This window comes from Phalacrocorax carbo, chromosome 3 (genome assembly GCF_963921805.1).
Source record: "Phalacrocorax carbo chromosome 3, bPhaCar2.1, whole genome shotgun sequence".
Classification (NCBI taxonomy): Eukaryota; Metazoa; Chordata; class Aves; order Suliformes; family Phalacrocoracidae; genus Phalacrocorax; species Phalacrocorax carbo.
In genome coordinates, this window is record NC_087515.1 from 127,400,773 (window position 1) to 127,421,971 (window position 21,199).

Below are 21,199 nucleotides of genomic sequence, written 5' to 3' on the forward strand. Positions count from 1 at the left end.
CCCGATCCCTGTCCTTAAGCGAGTTGCGAGATATGCGAAAAGATTATAGCCGTCGTTCAGGTGAGCACATTGTCACCTGGCTGCTCCGATGCTGGGATAATGGGGCCAGTAGCCTGGAACTAGAGGGAAAAGAAGCCAAACAATTGGGATCCCTTTCTGGGGAAGGGGGCGTTGACAAAGCAATAGGAAAAAAGCCACAAGCCCTCAGCCTCTGGAGGCGACTCCTGTCTGGAGTGAAGGAAAGGTATCCCTTTAAAGAAGATGTTACATATCGCCCAGGAAAATGGACAACTATGGAGAAAGGCATCCAGTATCTAAGGGAATTAGCTGTGTTTGAGGTGATTTATGGTGACCTGGATGATCAACGGTCATCCAAAGATCCAGATGAAGCCGAGTGCACACGACCCATGTGGCGGAAGTTTGTACGGAGCGCACCATCTTCGCATGCAAACTCATTGGCAGTGATGTCCTGGAAAGATGACGAGACACCAACGGTGGCAGAGGTGATAGATAGACTCCGAGATTACGACACAAATATCTCTTCCTCGCTTGTCTCTGCTGTGGAGAAACTATCCCAAGAGGTCCAGCAACTCAAAGAAGATCTGTCCTACTCCCCACCTCGACAGAGCAGTGTCTCAGCTGTTAGGAATAAGCGTCCTTTGGCTCAAAGAAGGGGATACACACCACGGGCCACCCTATGGTTCTACCTGCGTGACCACGGAGAGGACATGATGAGGTGGGATGGCAAGCCTACCTCGACCCTACAGGCACGAGTGCATGAACTGCAAGGAAGAACAGTCACTCAGGGGGGCTCTTCCAGGAAAGCTGCTGCTCCAATTTCCAGTGAACAAGTCCCCAGACAGAGGAGTAGAAGCGCAGATTTTATTTCTAAGTGTAATAGAGGGACTCCTGATTCACATTTGCAGGAAGTGAGTTGTGACTGCCATGATCAGGACTAGAGGGGCCCTGCCTCCAGCCGGGTGGAGGAAAGGGATAACCGGGCTTACTGGACTGTGTGGATCCGATGGCCTGGCACGTCCGACCCACAGGAGTATAAAGCTTTAGTGGACACCGGCGCACAGTGCACCTTAATGCCATCGAACTATATAGGGGCAGAACCCATCAGCATTGCTGGAGTGACAGGGGGATCCCAAGAGCTAACTGTATTGGAGGCCGAAGTGAGCCTAACTGGCAATGAGTGGCAGAAGCACCCCATTGTGACTGGCCCAGAGGCTCCGTGCATCCTTGGCATAGACTACCTCAGGAAAGGGTATTTCAAGGACCCAAAAGGTTACAAATGGGCTTTTGGTGTAGCTGCCTTGGAGACGGAGGAAACTGAACAGCTGTCTACCTTGCCTGGTCTCTCAAAGGACCCTTCTGTGGTGGGGTTGCTGAAGGTCAAAGAACAACAGGTGCCAATCGCCACCACAACAGTGCACCGGCGGCAATATCGCACCAACAGAGACTCTCTGATCCCCATCCATAAACTCATTCACCAACTGAGGAGCCAAGGAGTCATCAGTAAGACCCACTCACCCTTTAACAGTCCCATATGGCCAGTCCGGAAGTCTAATGGAGAGTGGAGACTAACAGTAGACTATCGTGGCCTGAATGAAGTCACTCCACCGTTGAGTGCTGCTGTGCCAGACATGCTAGAACTTCAATACGAACTGGAGTCAAAGGCGGCCAAGTGGTATGCCACAATTGATATTGCTAATGCATTCTTCTCAATCCCTCTGGCAGCAGAGTGCAGGCCACAGTTTGCTTTCACATGGAGGGGCGTCCAGTATACCTGGAATCGACTGCCCCAGGGGTGGAAACACAGTCCTACCATTTGCCATGGACTGATTCAGACTGTACTGGAACAGGGAGAAGCTCCAGAACACCTTCAGTACATTGATGACATCATTGTGTGGGGCAGCACAGCGGAAGAAGTTTTTGAGAAAGGAGAGAAAATAGTCCAAATCCTTCTGAAAGCTGGTTTTGCCATAAAACAAAGTAAGGTGAAGGGACCTGCACGAGAAATCCAGTTCTTAGGAATCAAATGGCAAGATGGTCGTCGTCATATTCCAATGGATGTGATCAACAAAATAGCAGCCATGTCTCCACCAACCAGCAAAAAGGAAACACAAGCTTTCTTGGGCGTTGTGGGTTTTTGGAGAATGCATATTCCAAATTACAGTCTGATTGTAAGCCCTCTCTATCAAGTGACCCGGAAAAAGAATGATTTCAAATGGGGCCCTGAGCAACGACAAGCCTTTGAACAGATTAAACGAGAAATAGTCCATGCAGTAGCTCTTGGGCCAGTCCGGGCAGGACAAGATGTAAAAAATGTGCTCTACACTGCAGCCGGGGAGAATGGCCCTACCTGGAGCCTCTGGCAGAAAGCACCAGGGGAGACCCGGGGTCGACCCCTAGGGTTTTGGAGTCGGGGATACAGAGGGTCCGAAGCCCGCTATACTCCAACTGAAAAAGAGATATTGGCAGCATATGAAGGGGTTCGAGCTGCTTCAGAAGTGGTTGGTACTGAAGCACAGTTGCTCCTGGCACCCCGACTGCCAGTGCTGGGCTGGATGTTCAAAGGAAACATCCCCTCTACACACCATGCAACTGATGCTACATGGAGTAAATGGGTTGCACTGATTACCCAGCGGGCTCGAGTAGGAAACCCCAGTCGCCCAGGAATCTTGGAAGTGATTATGGACTGGCCAGAAGGCAAAGATTTTGGATTATCACCAGAGGAGGAGGTGACACGTGCTGAAGAAGCCCCACTGTATAACCAACTGCCAGAAAATGAGAAGCAATACGCCCTGTTCACTGATGGGTCCTGTCGCCTTGTGGGAAAGCACCGGAGATGGAAGGCTGCTGTATGGAGTCCTACACGACAAGTAGCAGAAACTGCTGAAGGAGAAGGTGAATCGAGCCAGTTTGCAGAGGTAAAGGCCATCCAGCTGGCCTTAGACATCGCTGAACGGGAAAAGTGGCCAGTGCTCTATCTCTATACTGACTCCTGGATGGTGGCAAATGCCTTGTGGGGCTGGCTGCAGCAATGGAAGCAAAGCAACTGGCAGCGCAGAGGCAAACCCATCTGGGCTGCCGCACTGTGGCAAGATATTGCTGCCCGGGTAGAGAACCTGGTTGTAAAGGTACGTCATGTGGATGCTCACGTTCCCAAGAGTCGGGCCACTGAAGAACATCGGAACAACCAGCAGGTGGATCAGGCTGCCAAGATTGAAGTGGCTGAGGTGGATCTGGACTGGCAGCATAAGGGTGAACTATTTCTAGCTCGGTGGGCCCATGACACCTCAGGTCATCAAGGGAGAGATGCAACATACAGGTGGGCTCGTGATCGAGGGGTGGACTTGACCATGGATATTATTGCACAGGTTATCCACGAATGTGACACATGCGCTGCAATCAAGCAAGCGAAGCGGGTAAAGCCTCTGTGGTATGGGGGACGATGGCTGAAATATAAATATGGGGAGGCCTGGCAAATTGACTATATCACACTCCCACAGACCCGCCAAGGCAAGCGCCATGTGCTTACAATGGTAGAAACAACGACTGGCTGGCTGGAAACATATCCTGTCCCCCACGCCACTGCCCGGAACACTATCCTGGGCCTTGAGAAACAAGTCCTGTGGCGACATGGCACCCCAGAGAGAATTGAGTCAGACAACGGGACTCATTTCCGAAATAGCCTCATAGACATCTGGGCCAAAGAGCATGGCATTGAGTGGGTGTATCACATCCCCTATCACGCACCAGCCTCTGGGAAAATTGAACGGTACAATGGACTGTTAAAAACTACACTGAGAGCAATGGGGGGTGGAACATTCAAGCACTGGGATACACATTTAGCAAAAGCCACGTGGTTAGTCAACACGAGGGGATCTGCCAACCGAGCTGGCCCTGCCCAGTCAGAATCCTTACGTACTGTGGAAGGGGATAGAGTCCCTGTAGTGCACACAAAAAGTATGCTGGGCAAAACAGTCTGGGTTCTTCCTGCCTCCGGCAAAGGCAAACCCATTCGTGGGATTGCTTTTGCTCGAGGACCTGGGTGCACTTGGTGGGTGATGCGGGAGGATGGAGAAATCCGATGTGTGCCTCAAGGGGATTTGATTTTGGGTGAAAACAGTCAATGAACTGAATGGCACAATGTGAACTGCTATATAATACTGTGTGTCACCTCTGTGTTGTACCAATGATATCAGAGTACGAGCCTCCCAACCTATGGAAGATCAACTATGAAACAAGCCGTGCAGCAGTGATGGAACGATGACTGACTCGGTATGCAGCGACCCAACGCCACACACCATCTCTCCCACCCGGAAAGACTGATACAACAGATGGAGCCCAGAGTCATGGACTGGATGAACTCAATGGACATTTTTAATGGACATTGTACAGGGAAGGTCCATGAACTAAGGGAATGATGTCTGTGTATTATGTTAAAGGATGGGAAGGGGAGGGGTGGTGGTTGGTATGGTTGTATTGCAGCATATGGGACCTGGGCATGGTGTAAATGGTATGGAATAAGGGGTGGAGAATGTGCTGGTTTTGGCTGAGAAGGGGTTAATTCTCCTCACTGTGGGGGTCGGCTACCTTTCCAGCTTCCCGCGCTCTGCCGCGTGGCGGGGGGGGGGCTGGGAGGGGCAGGGCCATGGTGGGGGCGGCTGACCCCGACTGGCCAATGGTAGGTTCATTCCATACCATGTGACACCATGACCAATATATTGAGGTGGGGGGCAGTGGCAGGGAGCACGGAGGCGGCGCGGCGTCGGGTCGGCGGGCGGCGCGCGGCTGCGGCGCGGGCAGTTTGTTCCGGCGGTTCGTTCCCCCTCTCCCCTCCCTTCCCCCCCACCCCCCCCCCCCCCGGGGCTTTGCGCCTCTCGTTGTTCTCCTTTACATTGCATTTCTACTGTTGTTTTCTTTTAATTCTCGTTGTTCCCCTTTACATTGCATTTCTACTGTTGTTTTCTTTAAATTTTAATTATTAAACTGTTCTTATCCCAACCCACGAGCGTTACCCTCCTGATTCTCTCCCCCATCTACCGGTGGGGAGTGAGCGAGCGACTGTGTGGGGCTGAGCTGCCGCTAAACCACGACATTGACAAAGACCCCTTCTGCCTTACGCTGCTGTACGAGGAAGTCGGATCTCTGCAGAGATGAGGGGCATTATCTCTTCCTCCACCAGTCAGGTGTTGAGTGATGTCTACTGCCCTGCAGCTGGACACGGGTCCCTCACTTGGGAGAGCAAAATCAGGTGCCTACATGCAGCTGAATCTGTTGCAGGTCCCTTGGACACACCAGTTCAGCAGCAATTACAGGTCCATCGGTTTCATACGCAGTGAGCGCAATGAGTTAAAGCATCCTTCAACCTACAGGAACTATCAAGGAAGTTAGAGTTTGGGGATACAAACTGCCATTCAAATCATCTAGTCTCATGCTCTAGGTGCTATTTTACTCAAATTCAATGTCATCCAGGTTATGTTTTCCTACAACAGCAGAGGTGAGGACATTTTCAAGTTGTCTAGCACATCTGCAGCTGCTCTCTGACCCCTCTCCACTGGCCACCTGGGCCAGCCTGCCTGGCTTAAAAACCCACCTCTTCATGTGGTCACCTTATTCAGATATCACCATCCACCAGAAATGCTGTCGGACAGCGTTCCTTCTGGAGAGCTCAGATACCCAATGGCAGACACTAGTTACACATAGTGTAATATGGTTTATATATATATATATAAAGTTTATCTTCCCTGTATGTTTATAATGTAACACCATGCCCCACATGGCACAGGACAGGTTTCACCACCATCTGGCCACTGTGCTCAGCAAGTCAGGAGACCATCCACGTGTGCAAGCAGCATTCAGACCAAATGCAGAAGACGGAAAGGTTTCCCTACACTAATCCAGCACCTCAAGCAGCTTTCCTGCGAGCTTGCGTGGTCGTAGCAACTCTCTGTAGGAGCTGCAAGGTGTGGCTTGCAAACCAGGCTGCTGTATGCCGCAGCATACTGGGGCCACCACTAAGTCAGCTTTGTCACTGCCCCACACAGCTGGCCACCATCTTCTCTTTGCTACTGCAAGGCAGAGGCAGTTCCAAAGAGCCAGGAAAACCTGAAACGTAGCCAGGGAACCAGGTAGCTGGTTGTGCAATTCCAGTATTACACATGCTGTTGCAACCTGGCACAGCCAGGATACATCAGAAACATTTGGGGTAGGGCCAGCAGATGTTTGCTGCTGAATTTAGTTACCCCCTCTCCAACCCTTTGCAGGGAGGCAGGACCCAAAGGGAGCCCAGACCGCTCGCTCCACCCAGCCCCACGTGCCAGATCCCGTCCAGGCTCTTCCCGCGCAGGAGCTTGCTTCCTTTGCCATCTATCTTGGAGCTGCTTCTCCAACCTGCTCTCGCAGGATGGTGGTAATACAGGGGTTAAACTAATGTACCTCAACTGCATGCGTTGGTTTTTAGTGATAGATAGAGTCAAAGTTTTTTGGCTCGGAATTCCATCAATGCCCTTGGCTTCTAGTTAAATTAAGACTGCACACAGCGAGGCAGATATTGAGTCATTATTAAGGTGTCCATTGCATTCAGAGCAATTCCCACAGAAATGTATGTATTTGCAGTACACTTCATCTTGATGACAACTTTGAATCGAGGCAATTCCAGATGAGAAATGTCGCTGCGTTTTAACGCACACTGCAATGCAAGGCAGCTGCACTGACCTTTCCTGGCTGCCGCTCTGGGGTCTTTCCAACAAAGTGTTCCTAGTTTTTGGACTGGTTTTGGATTTCTACAGCCTTTTGAGGACACAGCAGAGAGCAGCGCCCTCCAACACGGCACACATCTGCACAGCAGGGCAGCAGCTGAACGGTACCAGCTGAGAGGAGGCGTAACCAAGGACCTGATGCCTGTACCCAGCACAGGGAGAGGATGGGAGGCTGGGGCAGCTCTGCCCGCGGGGATGACAGAGGCTGGAAATTTGCAGGGGCCAGCCCCAAATTCCCAGCCACACCCCAACCTGCCAATGCACAGGGTGTTTTGCCATCTGACAAGCCCTCCTCTTCTAAACCTCAAGGCGAAGTTTGACGCTCAGGACTCAAGGTTGCAGGAGGACTGCAGCAAGCAGTGGGTGCTCTCCTGCCTGTGGAAGCACCTGGCAGAGGACAGGCCTTGTTATTTCGTTCTTTACGATAAGAGACAGAGCATATTTTTGGCCTTCCCACACAAATCCATAGCTGTATGACTGCCAACTCTTTATCGCTTCCCATTTCACTTTGTTTGTTTGTTTGTTTTAAACTTTGCCCAAGGTTATATTTAGTAAAAGTCTCTCCCTCAAAATACAGCATTAAAAATACCATCATATTAACATCTGGAAGCTTATGCTTTTCAGAAGAAAGTCCCAACTGAGCAGAAGAGCAGCACAATATTTACACCACGTCCCTTTGCAGAGGCCACCTTGCAGGCTGTCCTCATGGCCTTCTACAGATCAATAACCCCACACCCCACACACAGCCCCCCCTGCCCTCTTGGGAGGCAAACAGCACACACATCTATCACACAAAGCAAGCATTACTCGGTAGCCTTGAGTCTTGACAGTGAGTATAAACAAGCTCAGGACAGCTTGGCATCAAGTACAACCTGCTACAGTCACCAACCCAAAGCCTTCTCTGAAAAGAATCAATTTGTTTCAAGAAGAGCCCAAATGGCTGAACTCACCCTCTTTTTCCACCCAAACTACTATTTTAAAGCTGCATATCTCACGACCGAAAACCTTTTAATTCTCAGTCGGTCTTTATTTGTGGCCTCATAATATCATCTTCCGTTTGGAGATCACTGTCCTTCAAGTTAAAGGATTTTTTTCCCCCTGTATATTATCTGTATTACATATTTACAGAGATTGTAACTTTTCTGCCCTCCCTTCAGCATCCCAAGCACACCTCTGTTGTCACCCTGCAGCTGCCCAGGGATGACTGACAAGGCCCCTTTTGCAGCTCCTGTGTCCAGAAAATGTTCCACACTTCAGAGAAGCGGCAGTTTCTTACATGGCAGACTCTTCCAGATCATCCTTCACCGAGTCTAATGACTCTGGAAAGACCCCCAGGGAGGGAGCGCTTTACTGCCAACAAGCTCCATTAAGTATCCAACAACATCCAGCAAGAAACAGCAAACTTTTTTTTTTTTTTAATTATTTTTTCAAGTTGGGCATAACACACAGAACATCACAGAGCATATGCCATATAAATGATCTGCCCACAATTCTCTGCACTTATTTTGAAGCAAGGCAGCTGTAAGGAAACACAGCTATTTCCAGGAGAAGTAACTTAATTCGGCAAAACAAAGTAATACGAAAGCGCTGCTTTTACGATGGCCGCCCCACACATCACTTATCGCAGGGGAGAAAGCAGAACAACTGCAAATACCTTTCAAATACCAACACGCGCTACTGGCACGGAAGACTTCAATTTGGATGTGGTTTCGCACTGTCGCTCAGCTGATCTAATGGCCTGTTGCTGCTGAAAAGAGAGATCTCTTCCCCTGCTACCAAGCCTGGATCCACAGCGAGCTGATTCAGGGAGTTAAGCTGGAAGGAAACTACCTGTACTGAGAAGGAAGGAATCAGATGCGTATCAGCACAAAAAGATCAGTGGGAGCACAATGCTGGGAGCAAAACCTTTCCTCACACACCAGCTTGACATTACATCAGTTCAGCTACAATGCACTCTCTAAATTTAGATAGCTTTATAACTATAAAGCTGTATCTCACATCCATTATTCCTCTCCCAACACAAGAATGAGCCATTCTATTATAAATGCTTTTATGTCACCATAGCGCTTTCCACCCTACAGGAGCACAGATCAATTGCAGGTAAAGTGGTTCAACTTTTGAATATAGACAAAAACTGAGGCAAAGCTAATGGTGGTGAAGGACAGGTTGCCCAGGGAGGGAAATGATCATAGGTTTAGGAGGAAAGGGGAATAAAAACCTACAGACAATTTACCTGTGCTTGGGTCACCGCTCATTAGCGCTATGAAGAGAATCACTTCACATGTTATAAATTATGCCTCTCTCAGCTTACTCCCTTATTATCCATCTCAGCATCCAGTATCCTTTCACGCACGATCTAATGGGAACACTTACTCTGAATAAAATGAACCTGAGGAAAAAAACTAGGGGCCTCCTTTTAAGCAATAAAAGAAAAAAACCCCAAAACCAAAAAAACTAAAACACCCTACCAGGCGACCCAGCAATAGCATCAGGTCTCACCACTCACTTCTAAGTCACTCTCCGCATTTCCACCTTTTCTAGAAAAGGGAAAAACTCTCTGAAAACAAACTCCAGGCTGTGCAGGCAGAAGACATGTTGTTTTCTCCTGTTGATATTTCTATCTACCCCCTGCTGATTTGGGATTTCCAACAGACTTTTTAAAAGCTTTCCCATTCAAGCCGCACTCCATTTTAAGATGTTTCTGGAGACTTGAGCTGTGCTCATGGCAGACATAAAACTTGTGATTTGGGCTATTAGGCAAAGCTCAGTGTTCAATAGCAAGTAGCCAATTTCTGTCCCAGTTTTTTTCTTCTTTCTAATCATGGCTTTAAAAAAATGCAGCTGTAACACACACTTTACTTCCATAAATATTTAAGATTTTTTTTTTTTACTGTACTGAAATAAAATCCAACATCGGACAGTAACGTGCCAGTGATATCTCCCATTAGGGCTGGCAAGGGTGAGACCCCTCTTTTCCCACACAACTTCTAATCTTCTGCTAGTACTACTGATAAAATAAACTAATAATAATTATTAAAAAGTGCTTTAGTCTAAAGGTTCAAGGTTGAAAGAATCCATAACTCAGAAAGAACAACAAAACCCAACTTCAACCAGACAGGCTAAAACATCCAATTTCAGCCCAAGTATTTTGTCAGTTCTCCCTCCCCTTGCTGCTAAAGATGTGAAACCATGAACTGTGTGGTCACAGTCCTGCAGACAGCAGCAGACTGACACTTCATCTCACCGTACAATAAGATCTCAGAGGCAAAAGCATATAGAAACAAACACACACTTGACTAGCAAACCCAGGAGTATCTGTATAAATTAGCTCCCTATAGACCTACTGAGGCTTCCTTTCCTCCTTGAAGGCATCAGCTCTGCGATGCCTCGCGGTGAGGACTCTAGGCAGAATTAAAAGGACATTAAATCTGTCCACAAGGAAAGGCAGCAGCTGGACCAGCAGGATAAAGCAGAGGACCCAGGCAGCCCCATACAAAACATGGGAGGGGAAAGGGAAGAAGTGCATCCTCCTTTCCTTAAGGGCAGTTCCAGTGCAGCAATGCATTCACCTTCCACCCCTCCCAGCTTAAATCTCTCTTCTGAAAATGCTTTCATAGGAACTGCTTTATAAGACCTGAACTAGAGCCCGTAAGCCCTACACTGTCCAGAGCAGCAGCCACCACCGGACACTCGTACGGAAGGCTGAAGCACAGTGCAACACCTCTCAACTCAGTCCAGATCCAAACTGACTTTGCACCAGCCTTGAGAACCTTCCCCCTCTCTTTTCAACAGCATAAATACTAATATGCAGAACAACAATCTGACTCTTCATAGATTACAAACAAAGATTCAAGTCTTCAGATAAGTTTTTCTGCAGTGCTAACACGGGTCCAAGCTGAAGCCTGCTCATAGAGGCAGAAGTGAAACCTGTTCTGCCTGGGAACCTTCCCTGCGAGGTAAGCAGCACCCCCTGCTCACTACTCTGGACCAAGGTTTCCTTTTCTAAAATTTTAAACATCATCTTCACAGTGAGATGCCCATGACTTCCACATCAGCCTTCCTGCTGCCTGTGGGAGGTACAAATCTTGGCTTACTTTTAGCTTATGTGTGACTTCCAAGGTCATAACAGAAGAAAAGTCTGTAAGAAATGTGCTTGGCCAATGGTGTCCTGGGATGCATGAAAAGGCGTGTGGCCAGCAGGGCAAGGGAGGTTCTCCTCCCCCTCTGCTCTGCCCCAGTGAGGCCACAGCTGCGGGGCTGAGGCCAGTTCTGGGCCCCCCAGTGCAAGAAGGGCAGGGAACTGCTGGAGCAAGGCCAGCGCAGAGCTGCCAAGGGGATCAGGGGCTGGAGCATCTCCCTCGTGAGGAAAGGCTGAGAGACCTGGGTCTGCTCAGCCTGGAGAAGAGAAGGCTGAGGGGGGATCTCATCAGTGCTTATAAATATCTGAAGGGTGGGTGTCAGGGGGATGGGGCCGGGCTCTTTTCAGTGGTGCCCAACGCCAGGCCAAGGGGCCACGGGCACAAGCTGGAACACGGGAAGTTCCACCTGAACACGAGGACAAACCCCTTCCCTGTGCGTGTGCCAGAGCAGGGGCACAGGCTGCCCAGAGAGGCTGTGGGGTCCCTTCCCTGGAGACATTCACCCCCCGCCTGGACGCGGCCCTGTGCCCCTGCTCTGGGGGTGCCTGCTCCAGCAGGGGGTGGGACGGGGTGAGCTCCAGAGGGCCCTTCCAACCCCCACCAGTCTGGGATTCTGTGAAAGAAGTATCCTCCAACCATCAGCATCACTAGCTAAACAGACAGCAGCAGGTCTGAGACTCAGCAAGTACAGGAAGCACGTGAGAAAATCATTTCCGGAAGTGAAAAATTTAAATAACCTTGTTATTATTTATGGGAAAGCAACAACGCTGATTCCCACTCTTCCTCTGATCTGCAACAGGAGGAAGGAGGAGTGTGAAGGAGGGAGAAACAAGTTGTTTAAACAACAACAGCTGTTATATCAATACCAGCATAATGGAGTCACAAGCATCCTGTTCTTGTCAGAGCAGTTGCTGTTTAAGAGCTCTGCCTTTTGAAGAGGACTTTATAACTTCAAACGTGAACGTTCAGCTATGTTTTCTTCCCAATCAGAAGTCAATTATCCTGCTGAGTGATGACAGAACAATTCCACAAAGTAAATCCTTTTCATACCAGGGCTTTCTGCGATCGAGTTGCACTGGAAACTTCCTTGCTCACACAAAAGCAAGGAGGTTTTCACTTGTGCTTCCCACAATCGTTCCCAGGGGCCTCTCTCCAAACTACCACGTGAACCTTCAGTATAGAAAAAGCTTCATCTGACAATGTGAGCTAATGCACTTTTATCCAAACTGAAGTTTCACTAGCCAATCTTTTCTCAAGTCTGAGGCTATCTAGCAAGTGTTTATGTCCAGCTGTGCATAGATTTTACTCACAGAAGAAAATTTGTGCTACTGGCAAACATTGTTCCCTACTTCCCAGTCATTACTATAGTAACGCAAACCTCCTGGACAGTCCCTTTAATACATTTTTTTAAACACTTTGAAATAGCTCTGTTATAGTAAAAACTTACTGCAACGTTTTCGTACAACAAATTTTAATCTGTTCATAGAATCATGGAATAATATAGGTTAGAAAAGACCTCTAGGATCATCAAGTCCAACTGTTAACCCAATGCCCCCAGGCCTCCTAAACCATGGCCCCAAGTGCCACGGCTGCACGGTGTTTGAACCCCCCCAGGGACGGTGACTCCCCCACCTCTCGGGGCAGCCTGTGCCAGGGCCTGACCCCTCTGGCAGGGAAGGCATTTTCCCTCACACCCAACCTAACCCTCCCCTGACGCAGCCTGGGGCCGGTTCCTCTCGTCCTGTCACTGGTGACTTGGGAGCAGAGACCAGCCCCCCCCTCACTCCAGCCCCTCTCAGGCAGCTGCAGAGAGCGAGAAGGGCTCCCCTCAGCCCCCTCTTCTCCAGGCTAAACCCCCCCAGCCCCCTCAGCCGCCCCCCAGCACACTTGTGCTCCACACTTGTGCCCCAGCCCCGCTGCCCTTCTCTGGACACGCTCCAGCCCCTCAAGGCCCTTCTTGTCCCGAGGGGCCCAAACCTGAGCCCAGCATTCGAGGTGAGGCCTCCCCAGGGCCGAGCACAGCGGCCCCATCCCTGCCCGGCTCCTGCTGGCCACCCCAGTGCTGACACAAGCCCGGGGGCTGGTGGCCTCCTTGGCCACCTGGGCACACTGCTGGCTCATGTTCACGTTCTCAGTCTTTGTACTTTGCAGTAGTCTCCAACACCTCTCCCTTCCTAGGTGCCAAAGTCCAGATGCACTCAAATCACTCCTAACAGAGCAGGCTCCCTGTACCAGTTTTTGGTTAAATGAATGATATTGCACTCACGAGACACTGAGGGAAACCAGAAGCTCTTAAAGCAAACTGAAATCCAGCCAGTCCCCAGGGTTACTAACCCCATTCTTATGACAGAATCTTTTAATGACCGTAAACGGTCAAGGCCTTTGCTTTACAAATTACCCGGAAGCTGACAATTCCCGCGACACCAAGCCCTCTTACCCTTTGGTGGCACAGACACGCTCTTCAGGAGCTGAAGCACCTCCTGAACCATCCCACAGCACTGCTACAGTACCTGGGGTGCTTGGCGGAAGAAAACGAGCAAAGCGAAAGGATCCATCAGGCCCGATCCAAGGAGGTTTGTCTTACTACAAGGAGGCATCTGCTGCAGGCTCAATTTGTTGGCCTCCATCCAGCTTCCAAGGTGATCTATCATCCACATGCAACATCTTTTTGGCAAAGCCAGATGTAATTTGAATTCGGACTTATTTGCTTGACCAGGATGCAGGGTAGAGCCAAGGTATCCTTTATTTTGCAGGGAAGATCCCATGTTCACCCCACAGTTCTCCAGGCTGGCATTATCCAGCTCTACTTCTAACTCATTCTGTAAATAGCTCTGGAAAACCGCCCCAGCAGGCTACCTGGCCTCTAGGGGACATGGTTTCTGATCAGCCGCTGTTATCTCTAGAGCAGAGAACACGTGTTCAGCGAGAAGTTCCCACAAACCATGCCTGTAGATAAGTACGAAGAAAAGGCTGGCAGAAAATGGTCCCTTGCAGCAAACGTGTGAGAAGTCTGATGATCCACTACCTCACCCAAAAATTGCAGCTACAAATTCAGTAACTCTCTGCCTATTTATCTCTGCTGCTTCTGTCAGTAAATGTTTATCCCTGCTTCAGGAGGAAGCCCTGCATGATATTCCTGAACAGGAATGGTCAGAATCTCCCCCCTCCTTTTTGGATGGGGGCACAAGACAGAGAAGCAGAAAGAAACCAGTCTAGAGCCATGTCCCTGTAGCAGAGAAAGCATGAAAAATACAGCTAGGGAATCTGCCCAGGTACCCTCCCAGGAGCAGTTCAGGAATGAACCCAAGAAACAGCCTGGAGGAGAACAGCAGGGGAGATGGAGCCACAGCCCAACAGGGGACAGCTGAGCTTTGTTATTTAATACTGGAAAAAAAATAGTAAAACCAAGAGAACAAGAGGAGTGGAGAGTTGCAGACCTGCACTAACACATTATGGAGAATCTCGCACACAACATGATGGTTTTAGCCTCACTTGAGCACTCTTCATCTAACCCACCATGTGATTCAAGAAGAACCGTAAGCAGAAAAGAAATAAACACACAAACAGTGACTTATTCTACCCAAATATGAACCAGTTCCTGGAGGGAAAGGGAGGAGAGCAGAACCCGAACTGATATTACAGGCTTAGCAAGCAGGAGCATTTCAGCACATACTGCCAGCTTTGTAATTCTGCCACAAAGGCAGCCTGTTACAGCTTTACCATTACAGCATTGTCCCATGCAGCCTCAAGTCTCAATTTCAATGGCTGTATTAAATGAAAAAGTCCCCTGGGTGATGGTGCTAGCTGGCTTCTTGGAGCTCCCCATTTATAGCATACCACTTCCCAAGCGTCACTGGGTCCCAGCAAGGTCTCCAAAACCTTCCCTCGCTCCAAACTAACACACGAGTTTTCCTCTACATGGAGTCTCTCCATCACAAGAGATTTTCCTGGGCAGAGCAAAAGTCCAACACATTAACTCAGCATTTTACAAGCTCTTTCCACTCTGGCTATATTATTCAGTCAACGTACTGAAAAAAATAAAATTAAAATATAAATAAAATAGATGCAGTGTTGCAGTGCTGTCCAGGAAGAGTTGATCCCTCTTTCAGAGAGATCGATGTCTGGCAAATTTACACCCTCTAAGGACTGCCCGGCCAAAAATAACAGACCCCAACAGGAGAAACAGCCAATTTGGCTGTTCTTATCCCAACCAGATAAGAAAATTGCTCTCACTTTACTATCTTGCTCAACTACTCCCAAAATCGTTACAGTAGGCTGTCTGTGGGCTGGCAAGCTAGCTGTGTGCAACTTCACATAAGCACACGTAGAAAGAAGAATGAGAAAGAACCATAAATATTATATACAAAGAAGGCAAGGAAAGAATGAAAAAACCTCCCACCAATAGTCCTTCACTTTGAACAAGCAGGGGCTGGGACACCCTGGCCAGTGATAAACCCCACATCAACCTATGGTTTCTGGGTGTTTTTCTCTCCCTTCCTCCTCCCCCTCGTGCCATGTTTCCCCTGTCCACGGGGACTCCGCAGCTTGGATTCAGGACCATGTGGCTGTGTGAGGCAGCTCGGTGTCCCCAGGGTGACACATCTTGGCAGGCCAGGTGAGGCTTTAGGGAGCTGGTGTTTTGTTACCTGTGTCTGGACAAATCTGTACAATGATTTCATTGCACACTTGTTGACATCCTGTCCTGGACACAGCAGCAATACCGGCTGCTTTGGGAGAAAACTGCTGTGAGGACTTGGTCTGTACACATCTGCAGGTCTAATTGATGGTACCGTGATACCACAGACCAGCACAGACCAGAGCTGGCATCAGCCTCTGGCTGCTGGGGTTTTGGCATGGTATCGGTATGGCAGAAGTGGCCACTATACCCTACCCATACCCTAACAGTGATCAAGATGGGCCCCTTGAAACAAGGGGTTGGCTGAGGTAGACAGAAGCCAGGTCCTCTGGCTTCTCCGAACGAAAACCATGAGCAGAGCACAGACAAGCCTGAATGACTTCATTCTTTGGTTTTAAAAACAGGAAGGAAGCGCTGAGGAAGGTGGCAGAGAGGAAAGAAGAAAAGCCCAGTGGCAGAAATAGCCATGGAGCTGGGAGGCGTGGGGAGGATGCCCTGGGACTTAGAAGATAAGCCTCAACACAAGGAAAAACTGCTCTGGATAATCCATGGAGCAATGACTCAGTGCTGAGGAGCAGCCAGGTTTCCCAGGCTGCCCAGAGGGCAGGACTTTAACACCCTTGTGGGAGCCATGATTCACCTTAGGCCAGCACAAAAAGCCAGGGATATGAGTCAGGGCAGATATATGAAACCACAGATTTGCCACAGCCCCAGGCATCTCAGTCTGCAGACCATCGCTGCTGACCTGTGACTACAACCCTAGATGTGAAGAATTTAATCACCTTGTATTCCAAGACTATTTTTTGGAAGCCACAGCACTAATAAAATAAATATCACTTAAGCAAAGCACAGGGGATAGAGAGGAGTGCCCTTCCCTGGCAGAACCAGTACCTGTTTGATGACACTGATTTATATTTACATAAATAAGACTAATTCTCTCTTTTGATATCATCTCCCCTCTTGACCAATGGAGAGAAGGTTTAACATCCAGGGTGTTTCTTGTCCCCGTTTAGAAGATGCAGTGCACACCAGCAGCCATTTAGTTTCATGGAACTGCTGCAGGATACAAAGATACATCTCATATCCTGGCTGACAGCTTTAGCACAAAGCCGTACAATGTGTGGCCAGGGCTCCTTGTTAAATCCTATATTGTTCTAGTGACTCAGTGCACTGGAATGTATCAGGTTTATTCATAGCTCTTCTGATAGAGTCTTTAGATTAGACACATAAACTTCTGCTTTTTAGAAAAAAGTAAGTCTGTGGCTCATTATGTGGAGCATACAAAATTCCTAGTTTCTTTTCCGGGGTTATAAATACAGAGAACTGAAGCAAAAGGACAGGCCCTCAGAAACCTAATGGTTCTTTCAAGCTTCTAATAAGTAGACTGTAAGAACATTCAAGAGGAGAAAAAACAGACGTGCACCATGACCAAAAGTTACTCTCAGAAAGAAAGAGGACAGAAAAGTAGTGAAGATGGTAAAAGACATGGAGCATCTCCTGTAAGGACAGTTGAATTAATTATGACTTTTTAGTCTGGAAAAGAGACCTCTGGCAGGGGACACGGTAGGGATCTCCAGAACCCAAACCAGCATGGCACTGGCAAATGTGCAAACAACAATTCCCTAAACAGGAGCTTATTACAGTAAACTAGCTGGCAGCAGGTTCCGTTACCAAAGGGAGGTGGTTCATCACACAAAGTTATAGTTTAACTTTGAAATGGACAGAGGCCAAAAGCACATGTGGGTTCAAATAAGAGCTAAATAAATTGATGTGAGATGAAGGCCATTTCTTCCGACCACTGCTGGAGACGGGACAGACCTCTGACCTCCCACAGCTCAGGTGTTTGTTTGCCACGTTCTGAGTTTTTAATAAAGCAGGCAAGAGTATACGGCCTCTTCTGATAACAGCAGCAGCAAGAAGCAGGAATTCATCTTCCCCGCTGCCCAGTGCGCCTCAGGAGGGCTGCAGGCAGGAGATACAGGCAGCGCAAATCCTCCTTGCAATACCAAACTAACTGCTCTCGCTTCGCCTTCTTAATTGCGGTTGTGAGGAGACAGAGACCGCAGAAGCACGCACACGGCTAAGCCCGGCGCTTGCACAGGAAGCATCAGACCTACGCTCATGTTCCTACGGATGATGCCACATCCTCATAGGAAGGGACCTGCAATACAGCCTCCCGCGACACCCAGCTTTGCTGCCAAGCCAGGAAGCCTCAGGTGAGGCTTGAAGATGAGTCTTCTGAAAACATTTTTCTATTCTAGCCGCAGCCCAGTTATTTAGATATTTAGTGCCACAGCGGCAGTCTTGCATAAGAACAACTTGTTAAGGACTCCCTTGAAACACATTATTTTCCCATTCTTTTCCATGGCAATCATAGACAGACCATGTTTCTAGCACCTCTCTGTTCAGCTCTCTGCCAAGAACAGCCCTTCGCTGAGCTATCTCCTACTGACCTAAATTCCTGCACGCAGTCTTCTTGCTTTAATCACACTCTTCTGCCCTACAAAAGGACTCCAAACCTGAAATCCTTGTCTCCTGTGTTCATTCTTCCAGCCACCGGGCCCACAAGGGCATAACAGCTTCTGAAGGTCAACGCTGAGTCTGCTACACAAAACACCAGCCGCAATAAATGTTCTACAGGCCAAATTATGCCCTCGGGGAAGCCTATGCAGCCCTGTGGCCTTCGGCGGATTGCACAGCTGTCAGGCTGCAACTTACTACATTCTACTTAAGATATGCAAGGAGAAAGAATTCAATGGTATCGACTTATTTTAGCTACTGAAGTCAGCAGATCTGACTCTAAAGACACATTGGGATTAGATCTGTCAATTAAGACCATGGCACGATGGCACCAGTCATCAATAACGGCATCATTTGTTCTTCATACGACCTCTCTGCTACTTCCAGTTTTATTATGCACCATCGCGTTCGTTACAGTAGCTGCGTACCAGCTGAGAAGAGAGCTCCCGCTGCGTTTGGCATGTAACAAAAGTAGGGTAGAAAGACCACTCTGAATCCAGGAGTATAACGAGCTAAATCAATGCTGTAGTAAGGAGGAATAGAACATCTGAACCAAGGACATCCCGTGTGTCACGCTATGCTGGTCAGATATAGGAGAAGTTAGGAAGCCACAAATAAGTAAGCCTCTTTTTCCCCTTCTTCCACAAAAAGTGCAGGCATTCTCTGCTCCCAAGATGTATTTAAACCAACTTGCTGACACACTCCACTCTCAAAGTGTATTATTTCATTAACCCTCAGTTTTAAAATTCATCATCCCGTGTTATCCTTAGGGGAGTCGCCTGCTGCTACAATAAACTTAATTGTGCTGTGGTCTCAGGCAATCAGTGCAGCTCCCACACTCACCTGCCATGTCTGCGCCTGCATTTTCCTCCCAGAAGTAAAGTGTCCTCCCAGCTTGCGGGTGCCTACAGTAGGCAGTTAACTATTTCAGTCTGGCTATGCCACTGCAGCAGATGGGCCAAGATGTTCCAATTAACCAGCACTATTAAGTCCCTCACAGTAGCAAGTTTAAAATATTTGTAGACACCTCATAAAGCATGGGCTCATTATTACAGCCCATTAGCATGCATGCAAGATATTTTAATGTGTAAAAATTCCCCATGAAATAACAATTTTCTCCTCTACTTTCAGAAAAGAAAACTGCCATCCTTACCATGAACGAGGAAACACTTTCCAGTTCTTTTTGCTTATCCTTTCCAGCCCACAAGTCCAGCCAAGCCTCATTTGCCTGATTTCACCGCACACCTTTATGAGTAACACCTACATGTGCCATGGCAGGTCCCTCATCCACCCTTCTCGCTGAGTTCAACACTTCTGACAAGGCTGGAACAGAGGAGGTGAACCTTCGCTCTCGTGACCCTTGAGCCTCCTCAGCTCTGCAGCATGGGAAGCCACACGTGACACATTGCTAAATTATGCGGCAACACCTTTAGGGTTGATTCCCCACAGCCTTGAGCAGGTGCAAGACATAACTGCATCAGTTCTCTGCTCTGCTGAAGCATGCAAGCTACTGGAAGTGGAATACAAATAAAATTTACCACTTCACATAAAAGGAGCTGGAGCCGACAACATCTGCTTCCCTCAAAACGAGAGTTAAGCCAAGGGAGCTTGTATTTCTAGGACAACACTGTCCAAGCATGCAGACTTAATGCTGCTCCCCAGTGAAGTCCATGTGAAGCCAACACTAGGCACTGCAGAAAATCTTATTCTTAAAATATTATGGTACTCACAGTACAAGGTGATCAACTGGAAAAACTGGAATCTGTCCCTCTTCTGTACCCAACCGTCTACTCATTTGTCTGGAGCCTATTAGAAAGGAAAGAAGTTGTAAATACAGAAAAAGTGACCAAAAAAAAAAATTAAAAATATCAAGTAGGCCAGTTAAGCAATGCAAAACAGACAGACACACACCCTCAACACTGAGGTCAAGCACCAAAAGAGCTTGCAAAGCTCACAGCAAAGTCTCTCAAGCAAATGCTGCAATGTTTGAAAACAACTATGGCACCAGCTGCCTCTGGAGATTCTCAGGATGGTCAGATCTGACCCAACCCAAGAGTAAAGAAAGATGTTTCTGTAAGAGTACCAGCAATAGCTACACAAAACCAGTTCCTACAGAGACGGTGAATTGCAGCTCTCTGGCACATGCTGATGCCAATGCACCATCCCACATGTGCTCAGAAGTGTTACCCAGGGAGACATTTTTCCTCACTGGCCACAAAAACTACTTTATCAAGACACAGTTCTGAAGGGTTAGATGGGATGTGACCTAGTGTGCACTAAAGAAATCCTTTTTAGATTCGTTGTTTCAACATACTTTATCCCCTTAATAAGGAGCCACTGAACTTCTGCTTAAACCCATTTAGATTAAGCAGAAGATTTCCCATAGAACTATAGAACGGCGCTGGGATGCAGACAAAGGAACGCCCGTTGCTAGACATACATGTTAGTATACATCACACACAGACCAGTTATGCTTCAGGGAGACATTAAATCCCTGTTCAATTAATAGAGACACCTCTTTAGATGAGCATTAAATAACTCCCTACGAGGCAGCAAGGCAACTGGCTACTTCAGTGAATAGGAACAGAAAAAAACTCCACATCTCCATACCGATAAAATCCCCATCAAAACCTGCCCTTAGAACAACAAGAGGTCAGTAAATAGGGATGGGGGGCAGGAATGCTACCGCTGCACTGCTATTGTATGCTTCTATTCAAGATTCCTCATCAGAAAATTAAATGAAATGGATGCCTTTCATGTTTATCAATAACAGAGCTAATGGTTTTTATGTAAATGCCATTACTTCCAGCCAGATCTGCAAGAGACTTGAGCCATACAGCCCCATCTCCCCTTGCAAGCGACTCCCCTTCAGGCTGCCAATCTAAATGCAAATTATAATCAAACAGCAAACCCACGAGTTTTCCTGGATGATACTGAAAACGTAAAACTAGGGACAAAGCACACATATTTGAGAGCAACCCTCCTCTTCTGGAAAGGCCCGCTGATCTCACATTGCTTTTTCATCCTGAATGTACATAAATATATAGCTCGGTTCTTATTTATAGTCTTATTATTTCCCTATACAGCAAAGAGTATCATCGTCCTCCATTCTATTGCCCTCGGTGTTAAAA

The 21,199-nt window shown here is 48.1% G+C and overlaps 1 protein-coding gene across 5 annotated transcripts in view; it reads right to left on the bottom strand.

Annotated features, from left to right (window-relative positions):
* The window catches only part of EXTL3 (exostosin like glycosyltransferase 3), a 141,097-nt gene that overhangs the window by 98,739 nt on the left and 21,159 nt on the right, over nucleotides 1–21,199 (bottom strand). For all 5 annotated transcript variants that reach the window (XM_064448305.1, XM_064448301.1, XM_064448304.1 and 2 more), the window contains exon 2: nucleotides 19,799–19,874. The gene's annotated coding sequence lies outside the window, so the exon portion shown is untranslated. The remainder of the gene's footprint in view (nucleotides 1–19,798; nucleotides 19,875–21,199) is intronic.